The sequence below is a fragment of the Dama dama genome, chromosome 15 (assembly GCF_033118175.1).
Source record: "Dama dama isolate Ldn47 chromosome 15, ASM3311817v1, whole genome shotgun sequence".
NCBI classification, from domain to species: domain Eukaryota; kingdom Metazoa; phylum Chordata; class Mammalia; order Artiodactyla; family Cervidae; genus Dama; species Dama dama.
The window spans coordinates 65,453,714-65,476,414 of NC_083695.1; the positions used below are offsets into that span (position 1 = coordinate 65,453,714).

General features: G+C 51.4%; 1 protein-coding gene across 1 annotated transcript in view; it reads left to right on the forward strand.

Annotated features, from left to right (window-relative positions):
• The window catches only part of UBTD1 (ubiquitin domain containing 1), a 50,119-nt gene that overhangs the window by 24,301 nt on the left and 3,117 nt on the right, over window positions 1-22,701 (forward strand). The gene's annotated exons all lie outside the window — the stretch shown is intronic.

Consider the following 22,701-nt stretch of genomic DNA (forward strand, 5'->3'; position numbering starts at 1 on the left):
GAGAGCAATGGAAGGAAACCAGTCATTTGTGGAGTACCTTCACATGTCAGGAACAGAGCGAGCTTCTCTTTCCAGCAGGCCTGTGAAGTGGCACCTTTATCTCTGCTTTACAGATTCGAGAACTCAAGCTTGCTGAGAGTCACACAGCCAGTTCATGAGTGGGGTCAGAGTGTGACTCCTCTTTTGCCAACTCCAGAGCCCAGGCTCCTTCCTTCTCCTGGTCTGTGCTCCCTCTCCTCAGGGCCTCTGTCTTCACTGTTCCCTACCAGCACTGAGCCCAGCCCCTGGCATGAGCACGAATCATCATGGTGGTTAGAGAAGGTGGGCTAGGGCTGTCAGACAGGGACCTGCTGAGCTGGGTAGACCTGGGACGATTGGGCAGATGTCTGAGGCTCCTGGGGCTGGAGGAAGGTAGCGCTGTCCTCTGTCCTTGGGCCTTCTGTGTGGGTGTGACTTGGTGGGCACCAGGTTCACAGCTGAGAGCATCCAGAAGTGGATGCTGGGGCTAACAGAGACCCTGCATTCCAGCAGGACCTTTGATCTCGGCTGGCTCCCCAGGCTGACAGAGACCAGCTTCCTGGTACCACTGTGGGAGGTGGTATTGGGGAGGTTATGCCACCTTCTTCCCCATTTCTCTTGTTCTCCCCACCTTCTGCCCCATGACAGGCCGCAGGCCGAGTGTGAGGAGACCATCAAGGGGCTGGAATAAATGTTGGTATGCGTACGGTTTTGCATCCCCTAGTGCTTTCTCCAGGGAGAGTCGGGGCTTCAGACTTGTTTTTGTTGTCACTTCCATTGCCTTTGAGGCCGCGTTTCTCTGCTTTCACCACAGTGTTCGTCACCCCTGTTCGTGCCTCCTTATGATTTCCTCACGGAGCATTTGCTTTGCCTTGTACACCCTTTTCACCTCACCTCCTCCCCTGATGCTCATTGATCTCAGGGGCTGGGCTGGGGGTCAGCACTCACCCTTTCCCAGCAGGAAATGAGGAAGGTATAGACGATGATGAAGACTTAGGTCCCCCCGGTGCTCGGCTCACCCTGTGAAGGCAAGTGTATTTATTCATGTAGCACTCCCCTGCTGTATGAAAGTGGCCTAATGATACAAAGGCTTGAAGAGTGAAGTTTATTTTTCTGTCTCTTACAGTGGCCCTGATTCTCCCTGATGTGAACAGGCCACATGAGAGGGCGCCTCTGCTGCTGTGTCATTCTGGGATCCAGTTCCTTTAGAGGTGTTGCTTTATCACGGGACCCCATTGTCCACATGGTTGAAGCTTGGATTCCAACCAGGGCAAGGGAAAAGAGGAGGTGGAGGAGGCAAACCTTCTGCCCTTAGACCCAGGTCCTCTAGAGCTCACATCCCTACAGCTCACATTCCGTGGCCGCCCTGACTGCAAGGGAGGCTGGGAAATGTAGTCCAGTTGGATTGCCCCCTTGCCAAGAAGGAAGGGAGAATGGATTTGGGTAGACAGCTGCCAGCCTCACCGCAGACAATGGAGAGTATTTTCATTTGCATGTGCTAATAAGAAGAACTTTCCCTTCCTGTAATGCGCCAGATCTCTTTGATGACTTGCACACATGCCTTCCTCCTTGGCAAACACCTGTGCCCCAGACTCAGTGCTGCACAAACTGGATGAACCAGAAGTCGAGTAAGGCAATTCCTGCCTTTTAGCAACTCGGTGTCATCTGGAGAGGGCACGTGTGGAGGCCAGTCTGTAAGTGCCAACACAGAGGTTCTCTTGTTTTTGTGTGCAAGGCACTGCAGATACAAAGCTAAAGGACTCTGCGTGGCCTCCATATGCTTGCAGTCGTATGGACTAGATGGAAGTGAAGTGCTGGGATCAGGGCTGGCTTGGGGAATGAGGAGGGCTTCTCAGAAGGGGTGATGTTGGAGCCAGGCACAGGAGGGTTCAGTTTCAGCTGAAGGAAAGGGAGGGGAGGAGGTGGGGATCTTCAAGAGTGAAATCCAAGAGAGAAGGCATGCAGACTTGGAAACCCAGGCAGGGTCACCGGGCTGGGGGTGGTATGAGCATAGTGGGGAGACGGAGAGTCCAGATGTCCACATGGCTCACTCCTCACTCCATTTTGGCCTCTGCACCTGCTCCTTGTACCTACCTTCCCTGGCCACCCTTTCTACAGTTGTGCCCCTACTCCTGACTTTATTCTTCTGCTTTATTTTGAGCATAACACATATAAATGCCTGGCACATCTCTACTGACCTGTGCATCGTGTCTTTCCCATTAAAGTGTAAGCCCCACGAGAGCAAGGATTTTGTTTTGTCCAGTCCCTGGCAAATAGCAGGTACTCAGATGTTTGTTGAATGGATAAATGAATGAACAGAAATGTGTGTTGAAGATCGCATTCCTGAGACACCTTGATTTCCATGCTGAAGAGTTTGGCTTTTATTTTGGAGGTGGTGAGAAGCAAAGGAAAGCTTTTGAGCAGGGGAATGATACAGCCACTGGAGAGAAGGTTACTGGCAGCAGGAAGAAGGGTTGGAGCAAGGAGGGAGTGCCCCTTCCCTGGTCCTGCCCCAGCTCCATAGCAATATACCCTTCAGCCTGTGCTCCATCGGTGCAGCCTGGAAACCTTGCCCTGGGCGCAGTCATTTTTGTTCAGGGCTGAGCAGAAACTCAGTCTCTGGCAAGTCTTCATTCCTAGCAGCGGAACGGCTGTGAGCTGACCTCTGCTTTTCTTTTTTGAAGGCCAAAGAGGGTCTAATAAGCACTCATGTGCACTTCACTGGTGGAAGTGAAAATTGATGCAGTCTTTCTGGAAAGCAATTTGGCAAAAGGTAACCAAGTACCTTAGAGATATCCCTACCTTTAACCTAGAAATTCCACAAGGACTTTTTATCATAGGAAAGTAAGCCAAAGTATGTGCAAAGCTCTATGTATGAAGACTTTCGTGCCAATGTGAAAAATAAGAAATTACCTGTATGTGTGACTTAAGTACCTCTGAAATCCACCCCTCATCTCCATCTCACCAAGACTCTGCCTGTCACAGAACAGACCCTCCATACAGCTGGAGCCCAGGCCTTTGTTTTCTCTCATGAGCTAATGCAGCGGCCTTCTTCCCCTCAAACCCACCCTATGCGTGGATTCCAAGATGCATGTCCTTCTCCAGCATCTCTTTTGGGTTCTTCTAGCTCTTGATGATAGATAAGGCCAGTCTACACTGGCCTTAGACCTTCCATAGCCTGTCCTCACCTCCGCTGTGCCTTGCATGTCACCTCCTACCTTGCATGTCGCTCTCTGGCAACACTGCTTGTGCTTCCCCAAACCCTGCTCACCTCCAGACCCTTGCTCCCCTTGCTTCCTCTGCCTGGCTCACTTCCGCAAACCCTGCTGACTCATCCTAGGACTTGGACTGGACTTCGGGACCTTTCATTGACTGAGCGAGATCCCATCTCCTGTGTTCCCATGATCCTGTGTGATCACAGTCCTTCCATTTGTGTTTACATTGGTGTCTGCTATCTCCTTACATTTCTGTTTCCCTTACCAGCTCTGACCTTGAGAGCCTGTCTCATTGACTTTATGTCTCTGCTCCCCAGCATGGGGTCTGGTACATAGGAGAAGCTCAAAACATTTTCTTGAATGAGTGAATGAATGAATGAGTGGAGAATGATGTAAGTTTTTTGTTATGAAGAAATACATCCTGTACAGTGCTAAACATGTAGCAGATATCCCATAAATATTTATTGAATGATTCTTTGTGAAACAAAAACAATGGGATTTTTGGGAAGTGTCTCATTAATTCTGGATTTCCTTTATTTCCTGAGTTGATCTCACGGGGTGGACCCCTGGGCATCTGCCTTTTTATAGAGCTTCCACAGGTGAGTCTGGTGAGCAGCAGGGGCTGCAAATCACTGGCTTTGTAGCTTAAAATAAAAACAGGACCAAGGACGTATTGATGGTGTGAGTTTGGGTTGTATATGCTATGTGTTCCCTGCGATACATGTATGCACTCACTGAGAGAAGTGGAGAAACAATTCCACGCTTTGTTATTGCCAGTTATTGTTGGGTGTCAGGAGTCAGGATCTGGGTGACTTTAATTTTTTTTCTTTTTATGTTTTATTGTGTACTTTTTCTTTATGTAGCATATGTCACTTTTATTTAAAGTCATTTACTTTTTAAAATGTTTATGTTTTATTTGTTTGGTTGCTTCAGGTGAGGGATCTTCTGCAGCAGTGCTTGGGCTCCTCTCTAGTGTGGCATGTGGGCTCAATAATGACTGCACAGGCTTAGTTGCCCTGTGGCCTATGAGATCCCAGATCCGCAACCAGGGATTGAACCTGTGTCCCCTGCATTGGAAGCAGGATTTTTAACCACTGGAGCCCCCCACCCCCCCACCGTGCCAAGAGAAGTTCTGCATATGTCATCTTTTAAACAACATAAAGAATGAGAAGAAGGGCAGTTAGACAAAGGGGTCCTGGTCGTGCTCGCCATGGCTGGTCCTGGGGTCCGTCCTGGCCTGCAGCATTCCCTGGGCTCCTGGGACCAATTCTGACTCTGGCTCTAGAACCCGACTCTTTAACCCTTTCTGAACACCCACCCCGGGGACCTTGGAAACTGCTGTAGACATTCGCTCGGTCTGGAGCAGGCTGCCTTGTCATTCCAGGTCTCCAGGTTGAGGAATGTGGTGGGATTTTGGGGTAAGAATTTGCCAACACAATGTAGTCTCCAAATAGGTTCAGAACAGAAAAGCTGAGCTGGGCTGGGCCAGAGGTGAGGCCATTGACCTGGGGACCAAGGCCAGTAGGGACATTGTGATACTGGGGGCTGGGTTGAGAGCCACCTGATAAGTGTGAGGCAGGGAGGGGCAGCCAGGTGGGACTCTGAGGGCTAGGAAGGTAAGACAGTTGGGGAGCAGGTAGCATGGGACCGACTGGGTCGAGGAAAGCAGCCAATTGCAGGGAGTACCCTGAACCAAGAAGCCCCTGATTTGTAATCTCTTGACTCTGGCTGCTGGGGTTGTCTGCAGGGGTGGGAGTGGTGAGGGGTGGTCTTTGCTTGTTTGTTATCTAATGCCATCTTCCTCCCAGAGCCTTTTTGAGTCTTTTCCCTGTATGTCCTCCATCAAGGTGAGCTCTTTCTTTCCTTTAAAGCCCTGATGGTCCTGTCCATGCCTCTTACGGCCTTGATCACTCTCTTACCTTTGTGCTCTTGTTTCTGGGCATGTCTTGTGCCCTCCTAAGGGTCAGATGAAGTCTCATGCATCTTTACAGTCCACTCAAGCCATGGTCAGGTCCAGGGAAGGTGGAGAAGTGCCTGGAACCTGCTTTCCTAGTTGGAAAGGTCAAGGCCAGGCTGCAGCAGGGAGGGCTCTGCTCCTGGCCTTGTGGCTGGCCTCCTGCCTGGTGCTTCCCTGGGTCACCGCGGCGACAGGATGCTCACCCACAAGCAAATAGCATCCCCCACACAGGGCTGCCGGCCTCAGCAGTTCTTGACCCCAGCTGAGTTGAAACTGAGAGGATGCCTGTTCCAGCACCCGAGAGCCCAGCCCACAGGGCTCTCTCTCTGCCCCTGTAGTGACTGTGCTGAAAACAGATACCTCCCGCTGCCCCGGGTTTGCTGCCTCCTCTCCCCCGCCTCTGCCACAGCCTGTCGGCATGATCCACGGCAGGGGGGAGGCTTGGGGCAAAACAGGTGGTCTCCTAGCACCCAGCTGCCAGCTGCATCCTGTATGCCAGGGAGCCTTCCCACATCCCTGCTTTCTTCTGGGTTTTAGCTCCCCTGGGAGCCTGCCTTTCTCCTTTGCCCTGGAGGGTGGTGGGTGGGGGTGGATGGAGGCGGGGAAGGGGATGAGGAGGCTGTTCCTGGCCAGCCTCGGGATAGTGGCGCACACCTGAAGGGATGAGATCTGACCTGTCCCCTCAAGTCTGGGTCAGCTCTTGCTTGACACAGATCTGCAGTCCTCGTCAGACTGGTCTCAGGCAGGTCAGGTGCTGTGGGCCATGGCCCAGGCCAGAGATAGGCCAGGCCCTGCAGCCTTCTCCTCTGGGAAACCCTGCAGGCAGGGCCGGCCACAGCCCTCCTGGTCACCCAGCTGGTGACCTTAGGCCTTCACCTAAGACCAAGGCCTGAGGGTGGCTCCACTGGGAAGTCGGGTGTTTTCTGCCTTTGGGCAGATGCTCTCTGTTGTCCCCTTTCTCTCTCACCCTCATCTCCTCCCAGAAGACCTGAGCTCTATCCCACCATATGATCCTCCTCTCAGCCTGTATTGAGCTCCTGTTGTATGCCAGGCACTGGCCTGGGCCCTGGAGCTCTTGAGATGGGTAAGGCCCAGCCCCGCCCTGATAGTTTGTTTGTAGTGCAACTCGTGTGAAGTGGTGTAAGGCTTTATTGATACAGGGCAGCTGAGAAAGAATCTTTCCTTAGAGGTGCCTTGTGGGCAGAAGATGCCCTAAGTCTTGGCTGAGCTGTTACTGCCTTTCCCCATAAGGCTTATAAAGTTTTCTACCAAACCACACTTAAAAGCTTAAAACACATAGACACACAACAGGAACCTTGTTTTTTAAAAAGTCAATGAAAAAAATAAAATAAAATAAAAAGTCAATGAATATACAGATATATATTCTAGAAAGTTAAAGGCCCATCACCACATCCCGCTGGTGGAAAAATTGGTGTGTATCCCCCAGATATGTTTTGCCTGCCCATGCTAGTTCTATCTTTATAAACTTGGGATTATTTGAAGGCGCCTCTTTTCTTGGGAAGCACACAGCCTTCGAGGACCACCACCTACCCCTAGCAGTTATTCCAGCTCTAGACCTTTACCCAGAAAAATGGTGTCAAGCTCACCGTCTTCCTTGATTCCTGCCCCCGCACACATACCAATTTGCACTAATTTGCATAGAAGTCAAGGCTTCCCTGGTGGCTCAGTCAATAAAGAATCCGCCTGCAATGCAGGAGACCTGGGTTCGATCCCTGGGTTGGGAAGATCCTCTGGAGGAGGACATGGCAACCCACTCTAGTGTTCTTGCCTGGAGAATTCCCATGGACAGAGAAGCATGGCAGGCTACGGTCCATGGGGTTGCAAAGACTCAGATACTGCAAAGACTCAGATACTGAGCAGCTAAGCACAGCACAGCCCAACATCTAAAACTCTTGTGTTGAAAGCCTTTGATTGGCTAGAATTTCCTACTAGCCTCCCCTCCTGCCTTGTGCCCCAGGCTCCTCTTCCCTTGACTAGACCTGTGTGAGCAGTGGAGAAGTCCCATCTGGATCTAGAGGTGGGGCCTGTGGATTTTTCTGCCCATTCTTCCTGCCTCTGACCATGTCTCTTACCTCTTGTGTTCTTTGCCCATCTCTTCACCTCAAATAACTGAGTCACAAAAGCATCACAACCTTCTAGAATTGAGCAAAGCATCTTTTCTGGGCTGGAATTCTGTCAGCTCCATGAGCCACTCATTTACATATGCAGATCAGAAGCTGTAATTGACAGATGTCTTAGCATTTCCATTAGAAAAAATATAGTCTAAATGTAGTTGGAGAGAAATTCTTTGGAGGCTTGTGGGGGAGGGTAATAAGAGGTCTCTGTCATGACAAGGTTGGGGGTTGCTCCACAGTCCCCCAATGGTGGCATGGCCGTGTAGAACCGGAACCAGTTAGCCAGGGGTGGGCACTAGAAATGAAGAAAGCAGGAGACGACAACTAGAGTTTGATTTAGAAATGACCCCTGCTTACCACACTGCAGCTGGTGTTCAGATATTTCTGTAGTCCTGACCTTGTCCACAAAGGGTGAAGAGCAGTGTTGAGTGGGAGGACAGTGGGCCCGGGAGAGGGCACCCATCGGGGCGTGGGTGGGCTCATCAGACTTCATCCCGTCTTGCTGCCCAGCACTCACTATTCCGGCATGACTCCAGGCCTTTGTTGCTTCTGTACCTTCCCCCTGGAACGCCTCCTCCATCACCTACTTCAAGGCCAAGGTCACAGCATTGTGGCTCCTCCATGGAGCCTCTCGGATGTGCCCATTCCCTCTTTTGCTTCCCCACCGCCTTCTGAATCTGTGGTACTTCTGGCTTGTCTGGTGGTGTAGTCATCCCTTCATTTGTTCACTCATTCCTTCATTCAGCTAATACTGAGGGCCTATACTGTGTGAGGTGCCAGGTGCCTCTGTGAAGGAGAGACCAGGGCCCTGCCTATGAGTGGCTGGTGTTCTGGTGGGAGACAAACAGAAAGAGAAGTAAACTCACCACCAGAGAACTGGGATTGCACCACTTAGGAGAGGAGAGACTGGGACGGGGGTTGGGGGAAGCCCACCCTAGTTAGGGCAGCAGGGAAAGCCTCTCCGAGGAGGTGCTGTTTAAACCTTAAGGTCATGAAAGTATCATCCTCACAATCTCCGGTCCCTCAGTGTCGGGTAGGATCTTGAGCATGATGGATGTGCAGAATTGTGTTGAAATGAATCTAGGCCACGACCCTTTTGTCTGGGCCTCAGCGGCCTGGGGGTCTGGGAGCCAGTAACCGTTGCCCTCTCCCGCTTTAGGGTTCCTTGCCCCACCTCCAGCTGTCACTTGACCAGGAAGAATTGGGTTACTTTGGGGGTGGGGTGGCAGGGTCCTGTGAACTTGGGTGAGGGCCAGCCGGGCTGCTCCCAGGCCTGGCTCATCGCATCAGGGGCTGGAGAGAAATCGAGCATGAGCAGGGGCTGACAAGCTCCAGACAGCCTGGAGGCTCTCCGTGTGGCCGGTTCTCTTGTATCTGGATCTTCCTTCAGGGACGGTTCGCAACCACCACCACCTGCACCGTTACCACTGCTATAACCCCTCAGAGGGAAACTGAGGCCCAGAGCTTGGAAGCTTCCTCTTTTCCTGGCAGCAGCAGAGCTCAAAGGGGGGCTGTATATTCAGGGAGAAGAGATGGAAAGTCTGAAATGCAAGGGTGAGGGTGAGACTTGCCCCCATCCTGACCTCCCAGCCCACTGGGGCCTGCTTATTTCCAGCGTCCTTGTCACAGGGTCAGAGATGGAAGCGGCTGGCGTGTGAAAATGTTCTAACCCGGCTCCTGCCCACCCCTTTAACAGATGCATAAACAAGGTCTGGTTGTCAGGGTGTGGGCTCCGGTATACACTGTCCACACACCTCTCTCTGCCCTAGTACAGAGCAATTTGCCTTATGTGGGAGTCAGGATTTCTTTGAACAAAATTTGCGTGGATCAGTTATTTATCATGCATTTGTTTATATTTCTTTAAATGTGCTGCAGAGTAACACACTACAAGAGTTTCCTAAATTATGCATTCAAGTGTTTTCAAAATAAGGAATGTGAACATAATGTGTCCCCAAACGAGGAAGGATCAGTGTGCATCATTAGTGTGATTCAGCCCTGACCAGGAGACCAGCCCTGATCATAGAAGCTCGCGTCCTGCTCCCCGGGGTTGCACACTGCCTGGCGCTGGCAGTTGGCCATGTGCGAGACTGAGCCATTTCCACTTTAGCGGGGGTCCCATGGGTGTTTGAGTCTGTCCCTCCTGCCAGTCCTGCAGCATTTTGTGCACCGACTCTTGTAGCTCTTGTGTGTGTGCGTGCACGATTGCACGTGTGGTTTGCTTTGCAGGGTTGGGTGGGAGCCATGAGTTTTTGGAGGGCCAGGCTCTTCCTTAAGTCTTTGTGCCCCTTGCGAGCCCCGTACAGGTCTGTCCACAAGTGGATTGTGTTGTGTCTTAGAGCCAGAAGTCCCGCTGCCTCATTTTCTAGATGGGAGCCTGCAGGGAGATGACCTGCCCCAGGCCACAGCGGCTGAACCAACCAGGTGGTCTTGGGGCCAAGGTGTGCAGCCTTCAGAGTCGTCAGGAGCTGCTCTGCAGGTGAAGGGGGTCTGTCCCCAAGAGGCCCCATGGGCAGTGAGGATAGGGACTGGAGCCTGGGATTCCTGGGGGCTGTCGGGAGGGGTGAGCGTGCGGTGTGTTGTATCCGTATTCTCCCCGACGCGTCCCCATCAGCTCCACTTTACCTGCCTCCCACGGGAAGTGAGCTTCTCTGAAAATCATTCACTCTTTTCTCTGAAATGAGGGTTTTGCCGCTTAGAGAAGAGCTGCCTGGAGCTGGTCGAGGCGCCCTCTGCTTGTTTAACGTGGGGGCCTGCCCTTGCGGCCTGGCCAAGGGCGGGCGGTGCTGTGTGGGAGGACGGCCCTGCCTCTCCTGCACTCCACACAGGCGCCAGGCCCACCCCTGGAGGCCCTCAGCCCCTGGGAGCTCCCTGCCCACCGCCTCCTCAGGCGTTGCCAAAACAAACAGCCGGAGGTGCCTGGGTGCCCAGAGGCCCTTCCACACAGCCACCCGCAGCAGCACCCTGGAGGCCACCACAGTCAGCACCTCCATCCATTTCCGTCCCCTCTCCTCCTGAAGGGCCGGGGCTTCCAGCTGGAACCTTCTCTGAGGAAGGGGAGGGGCTGGGGGAACTTCCCGGGTTGGGCCCCTGCCTTTGACTCTGGCAGTCTGGATCCCATTACCCTCCTGAGAGGGGTGAGGAGGCCTTGCTTTAAAAAAAAAAAAAAAAATTGTTTTTCTTTTTTTTACTTTTTATTTCACAGGAACTTCAACTAGCTTAGCTGTACACAGAATAGGGCTCAGTAATAAATGTTTGTGGATGAAAGCGAAATTAGACCCAAGGAGGTTCGTTCATCGATTTGGCTCAGAAATGCTTTCTGAGCATCTGTTGGAATAGCTCCCATGATGAACTTTCACAACCTACCAAGCCCTCAACACTCAGGAGAAGGTCGAACCTTCTGAGGGTTTCAGAGTTGGCCTGCCACCTAGCTGTGTGACCTTTGGATTAGGTGACTTAGTACATGTAAAGGTTTAGAACAGTGTCTGACATATGATAAGAAGTTAGTACATGTAAGCCATGATTATTAATCTCCTGGTATTTACCATAGATCTCATAGTAATGCTGTAAGGGTAGCTGTTATTATCCCCATTTTCCAGATGAGGAAACTGACGTTCTTCAAGGATGAATAACATGCCCAAGTCAAGCATGTAAGTGGCAGAGCCAGGGTTCCATCTCAGACCTGGAGTCTGAGGCTTTTGGCAACCCGACTGAGCTGCTTAGCCGGCTCCGGGCTGGGCATTCAGATGCCAACACTAACGAGACCAGGTGCTGCCTTGAAGAGTTCTCAGCCTGGCGTGGAGGCCAACACACACATGGTCATCAATGACTGAATTTCCGGAGGCACCACATGCATTAGAGTCAAGCCAGGCAGAGTGGGAGGCAGGGCAGGGCTGGCAGCGATGCCGCAGAGCACACGGGACTGGTCAGGGGTGCCACCAGCTGGGCCTTCCCTCCTGGGCTGGAGGCAGAGCGGCTTCTGTGCCTGTCAGCTATGCGTGTCAGAGGAGAAAGGGGGTCATCTCCCCTACCCCCTCCCAGCCCCAGCCAGGGCCTCCTCACAGCCCTGGGGACGTGGCATGCAGGCAGAACAGAACAGGGTCTGGGACAGGCACTGGGCTGAAAGTGAAGGGATCTAAAACCACTCACTGAATTCCTACCACTGTTCCAGAGTCCCTGAACCTCAGTGTTCTCATCTGTAAGATGGGAGTAATAATACTTGCCACGCAAGGTTGTTGTAAGGATTAATTGAAATGATGTTTTAAAAAAACTCTTTATAAAAAAAAAAAAGCTCTTTATAACCTTAAATCAAGTACTTAACATGACTAATAATAATCACTGCCATTTTTTAGCCCCTCACACAACACTAGATTACACACAGTGCCTGCTTAATCCTTACACTAGCTCCCATTTCATGGCTGTAGAAACAGGTCCGGAGGCTCAACTGCCTGGGCTCACACAGGCCACCTCTCTATATTCCAGACCTTCTGAGCTCTCTCCCCTTCCCGGCCCTGCCCCTTGCTAGTACCGAACCAGCCACGGGAGGGTGTGGCTGTCAGGGGGCCAAGCAGAGCGAGGCACTCTTGCCAGGCCAGCCACTCAGGCCTGGCAGCTGGCGGTGGGCAGAGCTAGAGGGACGGGCTTTACCTGCCCATGGCCCCCGGTTGTGGTGGGAGCAGCAGGCTCTTGTCCCTGCCCGTCTGGCGAGTGAGTTTTGTCGGCCTGTGAGTCACACAGCGTTGATGAGTCAGGTTTTTCCCTCCTTCTTGCCCAGAGCAGCTGGGGAGAGGGTGGGGGGTTTTGTTAGGAAACAGGACCTCCCTCCCTCTGCTCTCCCACTGTCCCCCAGTGCCTTGGAGCTACACATTTTCTATCCAAAAGTCTGTGGCTCAGCCTGAGTCCCTACAGAAGCGGGTGTCTGGGTGCTGGTCACACAGGCACGAGAGAGCAGGCCTCGGGCTGAGCAGAGTGGAGAGAGAAAGGGCCCTCCTTGTTGGTAAGGAGAGTGAGGCAGCTAGTCCAGGGCTGTCTAACTCCAGAGCCCCATTCTGGGCCTCTCCTTTGGGCTTACCCACTCCTTTCTCCAAAGAGGGGCTTGTGAAGCTGGGTTTCCCAAGGCACAGGGTCCCCTGAGCCCTCTGCTTCTTGCCTTATGGCCAGTTCTGGCTGTGAGCCTTCAAAGAATGGTCCAGATGGTCAGCTCAGGCAGGCCTGGGGTTCCCCGGAGCACCCCCCCTGCCAGGCGCTCTCAGAGGCCTCATTAAACAGTCAAAGCAGCCAGTCCGGCTGTCGGCCTAGTTCCAGATCAGTGCTTCTCAGCCCTGGTCACATACGAGAAGCTCCTGGAGAGCCTTTAAACCCCTCTGATGCTTGGGCCCTACCCCAGGCAACTAAACCGGAATCCTGAGGCCCAGGCAGCCAGGTTTTGGACTTGACGTGCTGTGTTGTTGCCTCTCGAGAGTCTGCCCTCCAGGAGCTGACAGCCAAGTTGCAAGGGGACAGCACAATGTGTAGGGGACATGCACACAAGGAAGGCAACCTGTGACTCAGGGCCGGCGTGGGATGCTCACACCCGGCAGGACCAGGGGTGAGGTGCGTGTGGGCCTGGAGGGAAGAGGCTCTGTCCTGTTGGATGGAGGTCAGGAGCAGGCAGACCATGGGAAGGAAACCAGGGAGGATGCTCGCCTGACCCGGTCCATGATTCACAGGCAGTAGAGGAGGAAGGGGAAACAATGAGTCAGGCCCAGCTAGCTGCCTGCAAGGCCTGAGCCAGGCTCTGGAGGAGAACGAACGTGCTCAGATGAGGAGTCCTCTGTTGCTCCATAAGCAGAATGTTGTGGGCCCTGAGCTGTGCCATGTGAGAAAGTGGGTGAGCCTGAAAAAGGTGGATTTCCAGGTCTCAGGGGTGTCCGGCATCTGTGTGCACCTCACACCTGACCCAGGCACTTCTCACTGAAGCTCCCCAGGGCATCTCAGCGTCTCTGAGGTGCACAGAATTGGGCAGGTGTGTGCGGAGAGTGAGGGGCTGGCATGGGCCAGCGTGGAAACAGACCCAGGCCTTCTAACTCCAGTTCACCCGTTTAAGACAGGCCTGAAGAAAGGCAGGTCCAGGAGAGGACAGAGCCACAGCCAGGGGAAGGTCATGGGTTCTCTTCTAGCTGCAGCCGCAGCGGTGCTGGGCAGACTTGCTGTCTGTTTGCCGTGGAGGCAGAGGGACTGGTGCTCGGCGGAGGAAGCCAGAGCCCTGGGGGCACCTGGCGCTGGGCACACCTCCATGGGCTGTTAGGTGAACTGGTTAGCTGAGTGGGGGGTGGACAGAAAGGTAAAGAAGCTGGAGTAATATAGAGGGAAGAGGGCTCTTGAGTGTGGAGCAGAGCAAAATGTCACCCTGTGCCGGGTGGTGACGTACTCTGTGTCATTCTAGAGGAGAGCTGGTGGCTTAATAGTAATAATGGCAAAACCAACTTCAGTGACAGTAGTCATGCCTCCTCTAGCCAATATGGAGCTGGTGTGTGTGTGTCTTAGTCTTCAGGTGGAGGGAGCTAGAGCTATGGTCCCAGGAAGACTGCACCTTGGGTGTGAGGGCTTAGGTCAGTTGATTTATTATATATAATTTTCTTGAGCTTATTAGCTAATGAATATATATGTATATATTTTCAGTCCTCCCTACCTCCCTAAGAAGTGGGCTGTAATTAACTCCCTGCTTCTCAGAAGGGGAGGCTAGAAAGTTTAAGGCATTTACCCAAGGTCACTCCACTGATTTATGTCAGGGCTGATGTTTAAACCCCAGTCTCTCTGACTCCAGAATCTTGACGTTCAGTCTCTGTGTTTCTCTGTCCTGCCTGCTCCTTAGTTGGTGCTCAGTGAAGAGTGACTATAAAACTTAGCTTTCTAACCACTTGATCCATTTGACACTGGAAGAGGTTTCCTCCTGGCACTGAGTGTGTCCGGAAGTGCCCGCAGAGTCTGAATTGCCCCTGGTCTGCATCACTGAGCCCCAAACCAGCCATACGGACTTAGAGTCTTGGGCTAATGCCCAAGTCTGTGTTTCTGTCAAGCCCGCAGGAGATGTGGATGCCCGGTCAGGCCCTGGTGTCCTGGGAGGGCCCAGCTCTTAGAGTCCTTTCTTTCCTGGTGAGGACAGGAAAGGTCAGACCGCCTCTTAATTCCTCCACTCTTGTTCCTGAAGTGTGTTCTGCTCGCTGCTTTTCCTATCAGAGTATTCATTATCTTTGGGTCAAACTCTTGATGTTTTAATGTTGTAGTTATAATTCAGCTTTCACTGGCAGTGGAGTGGTTTGCTAGAAACAATTTACCTACCCCTCGAACCCCCCATGCTGACATGCACACAGGCACAGGCTGTGGGGGGTATGGGACAGGTCACATGACCCCCCCAGAGCCTCATCCTCATCTGTAGAATGAAGAGTCTTGGATAAAGACTTTAAGGTCACTCCTGGCTTCAGGATCCTGCCAGGCTCAGGGGACCCGGCCTGATGGAGTGGCTCAGGGGTGAGTGAAGCATTGGTGGCAGTTGACATCCAGGGCAGCCGAGCCTTGGGTATCAGAAGTCAGGCCTCTAGGCACCCGGCTGCCAAGCTGGTGCTGGGATGGGTCCTTGCTGCAGGGACCCTCCCTCCCTGACTGTGGGGCTGTGGAAAGCAAGTGGCAGAGGTGACCTGTCTGTCCTCTCTAGAGTCCTGAGGTAGCAAGGGGAGCTGGCCAGACACCGGAGACCTTTGCAGCAACCTCTGGGGAGTTCCTGTTTTATTTATTAGCCGCCATCCTCACTCTCCTGCCCCAGGAGAAGTGCTGACCCTGTGCTGTGCAGCCGCACATGGAAGCGAGCATCCATCAAATCCTCTCTTTGTCCCGGTCACACTTAACCTCATTTAACCCCCTGCATCCTCCTGCACAGGACGAGATAGAGACCAGGAGTTCCCTATAGCAGGAGTTTTCAAACTTTTCAAAATCACAGCAACTTTATGGAAAAAAGATGATACCCTTTCATTCTGTTCATTGCCTAAAGGTAATGAGCATTACTGACTTGGCTTGATTTCTAATTACAACAGTTACTGTCTTTTACTAAGTACCAGGCAGAGTGGTCTCTGTAATCCTCAGAGTAATCCCATGAAGTGGCAGTTACGTCCTTTTCACAGATGGGAACACTGAGGCTTAGGGTGACGAGGTGGGTCTCTGTACTCACACAGGTGGTCAATAATCAAGGCTGCCCCCACCCCAACACCATCCATCTTTGAAGCCCCCATGCATACGTGAGTAGCCGGATTGGGGAGGGAGTCTTTGCTAAAGTGTCTAGTAACTCACAATCATCTGTAATTAGGTTCCTCCTAGAGCTGGTAGTCCTGGGACTGTTCACATTCAGGCCAGGACTTTGTTACACCTGGGAGTAAAAATCAGCACTTGATGAGGATGGGAATATATGAACTATAAGAAAGGAACAGGTTGGGTTTTGAGGGTTTTTTTTTTTTTTTTTAATTCATATGAACTTAAAACAAGCAGAACTACTGTCATTTCTGAAACACCTGATGTGCTAACTCTGCTTATGAAATACATCATTCTTCCCCAGTCAGCCCCAGAAAAGGAGCTGTTGGTCGTATGGCAGCCTGGATCCCAGAGTAGGCCCTGGGGACTTGGGGGTTCTGTTTGTAGAGCTCAGGAAGGCCAATTTTTCCCTTGGGAAATGGGATGGGGGGTGGCTGGGGGAAGTCAGCTCAGGTCAGGGTGAGAGTTGATCAGAGCCCAATGCGGGATGGCTCTTTTTGCCTTGCCTGGCCCTGCTGCCAGGGGCCCTGGGCTGGGGGCACAGAGCGGAGAGCAGATGCAGGGCCTGCTCCCCTCAGCACAACCCAGTAAATGTGTGCACTGTGGGCAAGTGCAGTGAAAGCACACACTGTCTCCACGGTTCTGTGTGCCCCCCTTGTCCACACCCAAGCAAGGGGCCTCTGGGTAAGTTTATTTTCCTTGGCTGCACTTTCATCTCTCCCATTGCCACAAAGGTTCCAGGCCCGCACTGGGCATGGTTTCTGACATCCAGGCCCCCATCCTTCGGCCAGTTTCCTCACTGTACACCTCGGGAACTTTTTTTGTCCCTCCTGGCCGGCCTCCCCCTGTCTTTCACCTCTCTCCCTTCCTGGGATTTCTTCTAGCAGATTCCTTCTGCTCCCCCATCTCTGATCTGGCCTCTGCCTCCCCAGTTCCTCCCATTTTTCCTCAACAGCTCTTTCACTTCATTCACTCATTCATTGGGCAAACAGTGGCTGAAACCTGCTAGTGTGCCTGCCCCCAGGACCCCAGTGATGAACTTGAGGTGGTCTCAGCCTCTGGGGGGAAGACTGGACCATTTCAGGGAGCTGCAGTTGCCCCAGGCAGGGTGCCATCACAGAGTTTAGGGCTCCCAAAGGAGCCTCGAGTCCTTCAACCCTGCCCAGGACCCCTGAGACCAGACGCGTCCTAGGAAGGGTTGCAGTTTAGGAAACCTGGGCTGTCACTTAGCAACTGGCCCCATCCCGTTCCCTCCCTGAAGCCTGGAGCTGGGCCTGAGGGAATGAATGGGGAAGATGGGCCCAGGCTGTAAAGAGGCCACGTGGGGAGGCCCCAGCTGAGCAGAGCTGGGCCAGCACTTTCCTTTCGAAGGTTACCCAGGCTCTGAGGGTCATCCTAGGTTAAGGCTGACTATAAATACCATGCTTCCTGAAGGGATTACCTGGGCTCCGCTTCCCCTGCCTGCACCCTTCTTGGCCAGGCTGATCCTTTTCTGGGCCCGCTGTTCTTTTGGACCTCTTATCCCCTCTGCCAGGTGCGGCACTTCAGCCATGTATCTCCAGCCCCCTGCAGCCCTGCTCTGCCTGCCAGGGCGGAAGGGGAAGGGAGGAGAGACTTGAGTCTGCATCCTGGTCAGAGGGCCATTACAGCCCAGGCCATTTGGATGGGGAGGCCCTTGTCCCTTCTCCTTCTGCCTGGAGCCTCATCTCTCCCACCAGCCCGAGCAGGCCCAGGCTTGTCACATAATCAGTGCCTCTGGGGAAAACACTGCTGGCCCCAGCCTTGGAGCAGGGACTTGGAGCTGGAGCTTGGTAAACGAGTGTGGAAATAGAGCTTGGGGATTGCCGCAGGTATAAATAGGGCCGTCTCCCGGCTTGGGTGGACTGACTGTCCTGGGAAATCTCTGGTTCCCTTGGCTGGTCTCAGACTTGGTGTCACTCCCCAGTGGCTCAGCCCGAAGCCACGATAAGGATCTCTTGGGGTCTGAGAAGATGGGGAGTGAAGGGACTGCCTGAGTTTTCCCTCCCGGCAGGCCTTTCTCCCAGTTCCCCCAGCTGCCCACTGCTGATCTCAGCTGTGATTCCTCCACTGCCCTCCCACCCCGTTCACTGTGCATTTGTCAGTTCCTTTTCAACTCAGCAGACACTTGCTGAGAACCTGGACCATGATGGTTCAGAGGGAAGCAGCCAGGAAGCAGCCCCTTCCATGGGTTCTTGAGAACCCCCTCTTGTGTAGTTATTCTGAATTAAGCAGTGTGAATCTCACACACACACACACACGCATACACACGTGCGTGCACACACACACTCATAGAGGCACTCCAGCTCTATGCAAATTGAAAAGGACCTTTAATGCTCCCTCTCCCACTCTCCTTTCAGTACCCTCCCCTGGGGGTGATATATCACCAGACACCATTCATTATCTGGCCAAACCACAGCGTCCACCATCATTATCCTCCCCCGACCCAGACATCGTGCCCTCTGTTTTCTTCTTTCGTTACCCTCTGAATCTGCTCTCAGCAGCGACTCTGGAGGTGATCCGCTGAACTTGCTGATGTTAGGGTGTGGATGAGCGTGTTAGCTCCACTTCTGTGCTGTGTTTGGTGTGGGGTTCGTTAGTCAGAATTGAGTGTGTACCCCAGCCTCGCCCTCCAGCTCTGGTCCTGACACCTGTGATGTTTCAGGTAACCCTTCAGGACCCCAGCTTTTGCCTCTTCTCAGAAACTTACATTCTCTTCTCAGTTCCCTGCCCACCACAATCACAGAAACCCAGGATTATCGTGGGCATTTTGTCCCTCCCCAGACAAGCAGGTACCTTGATCTTTTATTTTGTGATTTTTTAAATCTCTCTTTTGTCAACTTCACGGGGGATAAGGACCATTTTTGTTACCCTGTCTTTGACCTGGAGCTTATCTAGGACAGGTAGAGACACAAGTAGAGGCCCCTAGATGCTGCTGCTGCTGCTGTTGAAACCAGCAGAGCCTGCCTGGCCCTGAGCAGAGTCATGCAGAGCTGCCAGGAACTGAAATCCTAGAGGCTGTGGGCCTTGGGTTCTCCAGTTCTCCACCACCCTCAAACCCCACCCCTTTGGCGCCCCAGACTCTTCCTACCCTTTCCCTTGTTAACAGCTTTCATTGTTAACAATTTTCATTAATCTTATTACTAAAGTAATTAATGCTTATTGTTGGAAACTTGGAAAATAGAAGCAAAAAAAAAAAAAAAAAATCGTTGCTAACTGCCAATCAGATATAACCAAACATTTTGGTATAAATCCTCCCAGTCTTTTATATGTGTAATTTTACATATATTTTTAGAAATAAAAGCTGGAGCATAGAGCACTTGCTGTTCTCTAACCTGCGTCTCACCATATCAAGGACCTTTTCCCATGCTGCTTAGCCTCCTTCCACTCCATCATAGAGTGGCTGCCAGGGATGCACTGATATGATGTAGCCTCTCTCCTCTGCACTGAGTTTATTTCTAGAAAACCAGGCTGAGCTAAACATCTTTGTAGATGAACTTCCACCACACACTTGTGCTTATTTTCTTTGGATACTTTCTTAGACACCGAGGGCTTCCCTGATAGCTCAGTTGGTAAAGAATCCGCCTACAGTGCAGGAGACCCCAGTTTGATTCCTGGGTCCAGAAGATCTGCTGGAGAAGGGATAGACTACCCACTCCAGTATTCTTGGGCTTCCCCTGAGGCTCAGCTGGTAAAGAATCCTCCTGCAGTGCAGGAGACCTGGGTTCAATCCCTGAGTTGGGAATATCCCCTGGAAAAGGAAAAGGCTACCCACTCCAGTATTCTGGCCTAGAGAATTCCATGGACTATATGGTCCATGGGGTGGCAAAGAGTCAGACATGACTGAGCTACTTTCACTTTAGAAACCAGATCACTGAGCCAAAGGGATACACTTAAGTTCTTTTGGTAACATAGCCAATGCCCTCCAGAAAGTTTGTATCAATTTGTACCACATATAAAAGTCACCCTTTCCACTGCCCAGTATTTTTAATAAGATATTAGGGAAATGAAATTTAAAATATTAATCATCAGTTTGCTTCTATGTTTAGACTAAAAGCTTTCTTGTATGTTTTGTCTGTATCTTGTCTAAAATTGTAAGCACTGGTGTTTAGGGATCCAGACATTTTGTCTTGTCTCTTACTCCTGCTTCCTTGAACCTGGAAAACTTTTCCTGGGTACTTTGTTGCTGTGTTTGATTCACTGCAAAGGAAGTGAATCCTGGGCCAGCAGAGGCGCTGTGGCTGCCCCCTGCTGGTGAAGAGGTGCAGTGCCGACTGAGAAGGCTGGGCTCCTGCTGCCCTTTCAACCCTCCCCGTTCCTACTACTGCCCCCTGTTCTAGTATTTTCTGGTATTTTCAGTCTAAAAGGACCAGTGCGCAGGGTGAGGAACTTTTAAGCCTTTGTGTCTTGGGTAATTCAGATGCAGTTAATACCTGGGGAGGCTCACGGGCGTCGTGTCCATCCTGGGGTGAGAAGTGTGTCTCTGACAGCACCGACAGGAAAGCATGCTGTTCTCTGCATGGAGGAGAGGGGACTCTGAGGGCCAGATATGCAAGCAAAGCCTCCTCCAGGCACGTGGGGCCTCCTTAGGTGACAACTTTGAAAGGTGACACCATGGGGCTGTGTTGATATTACAGTGAGATGAATGCATACACAGTTACACTTCAGGTATCCTGAGGTCACAACCTCAATTGTCAGGGACAAAATTAAAACCTGACCATGTAAGTAAGGGAGGCGGTGGGGTAGAGGATCTGAGCAGGAATAACAGATGTCCCTAACAAAGACTTGTCTCTGTCTTCCTTAGGAAACCTCTTAGAACCAGATGCTCTCAATTTTGACAGTGCTGACAAAGCTTTCTCAACCCTCAGCAGATTAGGAGTGGCCCATTAGCTGGGCCTGACCTCTACCCAGAAGGAACAGCAGTTAGATAGAGACCAGGAAGAAGTGACATCTGGCAAAGAGGAAGGAGATGGGAAAACTATAGAAATGAGCTCAAGAAGTTAAAAGGTCCTGACATCTGGGTCCTTGGGTGGAGGGGCAGAAGTGCCATATGCCAGAGGTCCCAAAGGCGTCACTGCATAAAGCCTGTGAATCTGGAGGGATCAAAGCTGTTAGACACCAATGCTAAAGGATCAAAGAGAAAAGGACTCAGAAATCATGAAGCAGGGGGATTTGATTGATCCAGGCAGAAACACCTCCAGGCCAAAACTCCACAACAAAACATAAACAATTCTGTCATCCTCTATTTCTTTCTGCCTCCTTTCTGCCTCCTTAAGGCATTCGCACTTAAGCCTTTGATCCACCTGGGCTTTGATTTTTGCGGCTGGTGTGAGGTAGGGATCCTGTTTCATGTTTTTCTATATGGAGAACCTGTAGTCCCAACACTGTCTATCAGTAGCCCATTGTAAAGAAAAATCTCCAGTGTTTCTCCTCTTCTGCTCTCACAGAATACTCCTGATGATAGTTATGTGGGTGTCTTTCCCATGCCCTTTTCATATTTTTAAGGCTCTCATTTCTTAGACATGGTACTTCATCCCTTGTGTCTGATAAGCCCCATATCTGAAGTCTTTGTGCGTCTGACTCTCTTGCCTGCTGTTTTTGCTGGCTCGGGCTCACAGCGCCTTGTTTCTTTGTACATTGTGATTTAAAAAAAAAAAAAAAACTATGACCTTATTATTTATTTTTCTTGGAACTTCATCTCGGGAATTCTTTGAGGCCTGGTTTGAAGTTGTTTTCCTACAACGAGGATTTGCATTTCCTTGTGCTCACCCAGGAACACTTGAGATTAAACGTCTGGCTTGAGAGTTTTCTGTCTGCACAGGTAGTGGCACAGGCACAGGCGGGCCGCGTGTGCATTCGGTGTGACCTGCGGTGGGACCCGCACCCTGTTGTCACTTGCTGTGTGACTGCAGGCCAGGTCGTTCATTCTCTCTGCCTGGCCCACCATCTGTGAGATAGCAATAATGGTACCTGCCACCTAAAGCCATTGGAAGGGTGAAACGGGATGATGTACGTAGGTAAAGTGCTTCCACAAGTTTTCTTTCACACGGTTGGTAGACAGTGAATGTCTCCCTCTTCCCCTGAGGACCCCTCTTCTGCTCCAGCCCAGGGGTCCTGCCCCAGCTTTAGTTCCCCGTCTTTCCTAGGATCTGAGCTGTAACAGGAACCAGGTGCTTTCGACCTCACCCGTGTGGCTCATTCTGCCTTCAGCTTTGAGATGACTGAGCTTCCTAAAGCCTTTGAGAGATGTTTCTGCTCTCAAGTCTTGACCTCGGTCCAGAGTTGTCTTGGGGGTCACTTGGGGCTGGGTAACAAGAATCGTGACATTTCACAGAATTGTTTTCTTCTTCCAGTGCTGCAGGGGTTTTTTTGGTTGGTTGGTTACCATTCAAAAAACTTCTTGTGTAACTTTATGGTGGAATATTAGTAACAAGACTAATTAAACAAGTATAGATGTTTATTATTTTTAGTCAGGGGAATATACATGGACAGTAATATAAGTGTGAAATAAACAGCAAGTTGTGTATTGGCACAAAAACAGTTAAATCCTTTTCTATAACAAGGATTATTTTTAAAATAAATTGTTTTTTGTTTTTAAAACTCTATTTAGAACTCCAGCTCTATTGAGAAAAGTGAGGAAAGGGAGCTGAAAGGAAATGTGTCTTAAGTGTCAGCAGTGGTTACTTCTGTTTTAAAAAAATTATATTTATTTATGTTTGGCTCTGCTGGGCCTTCATTGCTGCATGGGCTTTCTGTAGTTGTGGTGAGCAGGGGACGTGCCCTTTAGTTGTGGTGGTCAGGCTTCCCCATTGCAGAGCAGGGGCTCTAGGGCACTTGGGCTTTAGTAGTTGCAGCTCCTACCCTCTAGAGCAAGCTCAGTAGTTGTAGTCTATTGACTTAGTTGCTCCATGGCATGTGGGATCTTCTTGGATCAGGAATTGAACCCATGTCCCCTGCATGGGCAGGCAGGTTCTTTACCAGTGAACCACCAGGGAAGCCCTAGCAATGGTCACTTCTAAATGGTGGAATTCTTAAGTGAGTTTTCTCCAATGGCAGCGTGGTACAGAGACAGTGGTCAGAG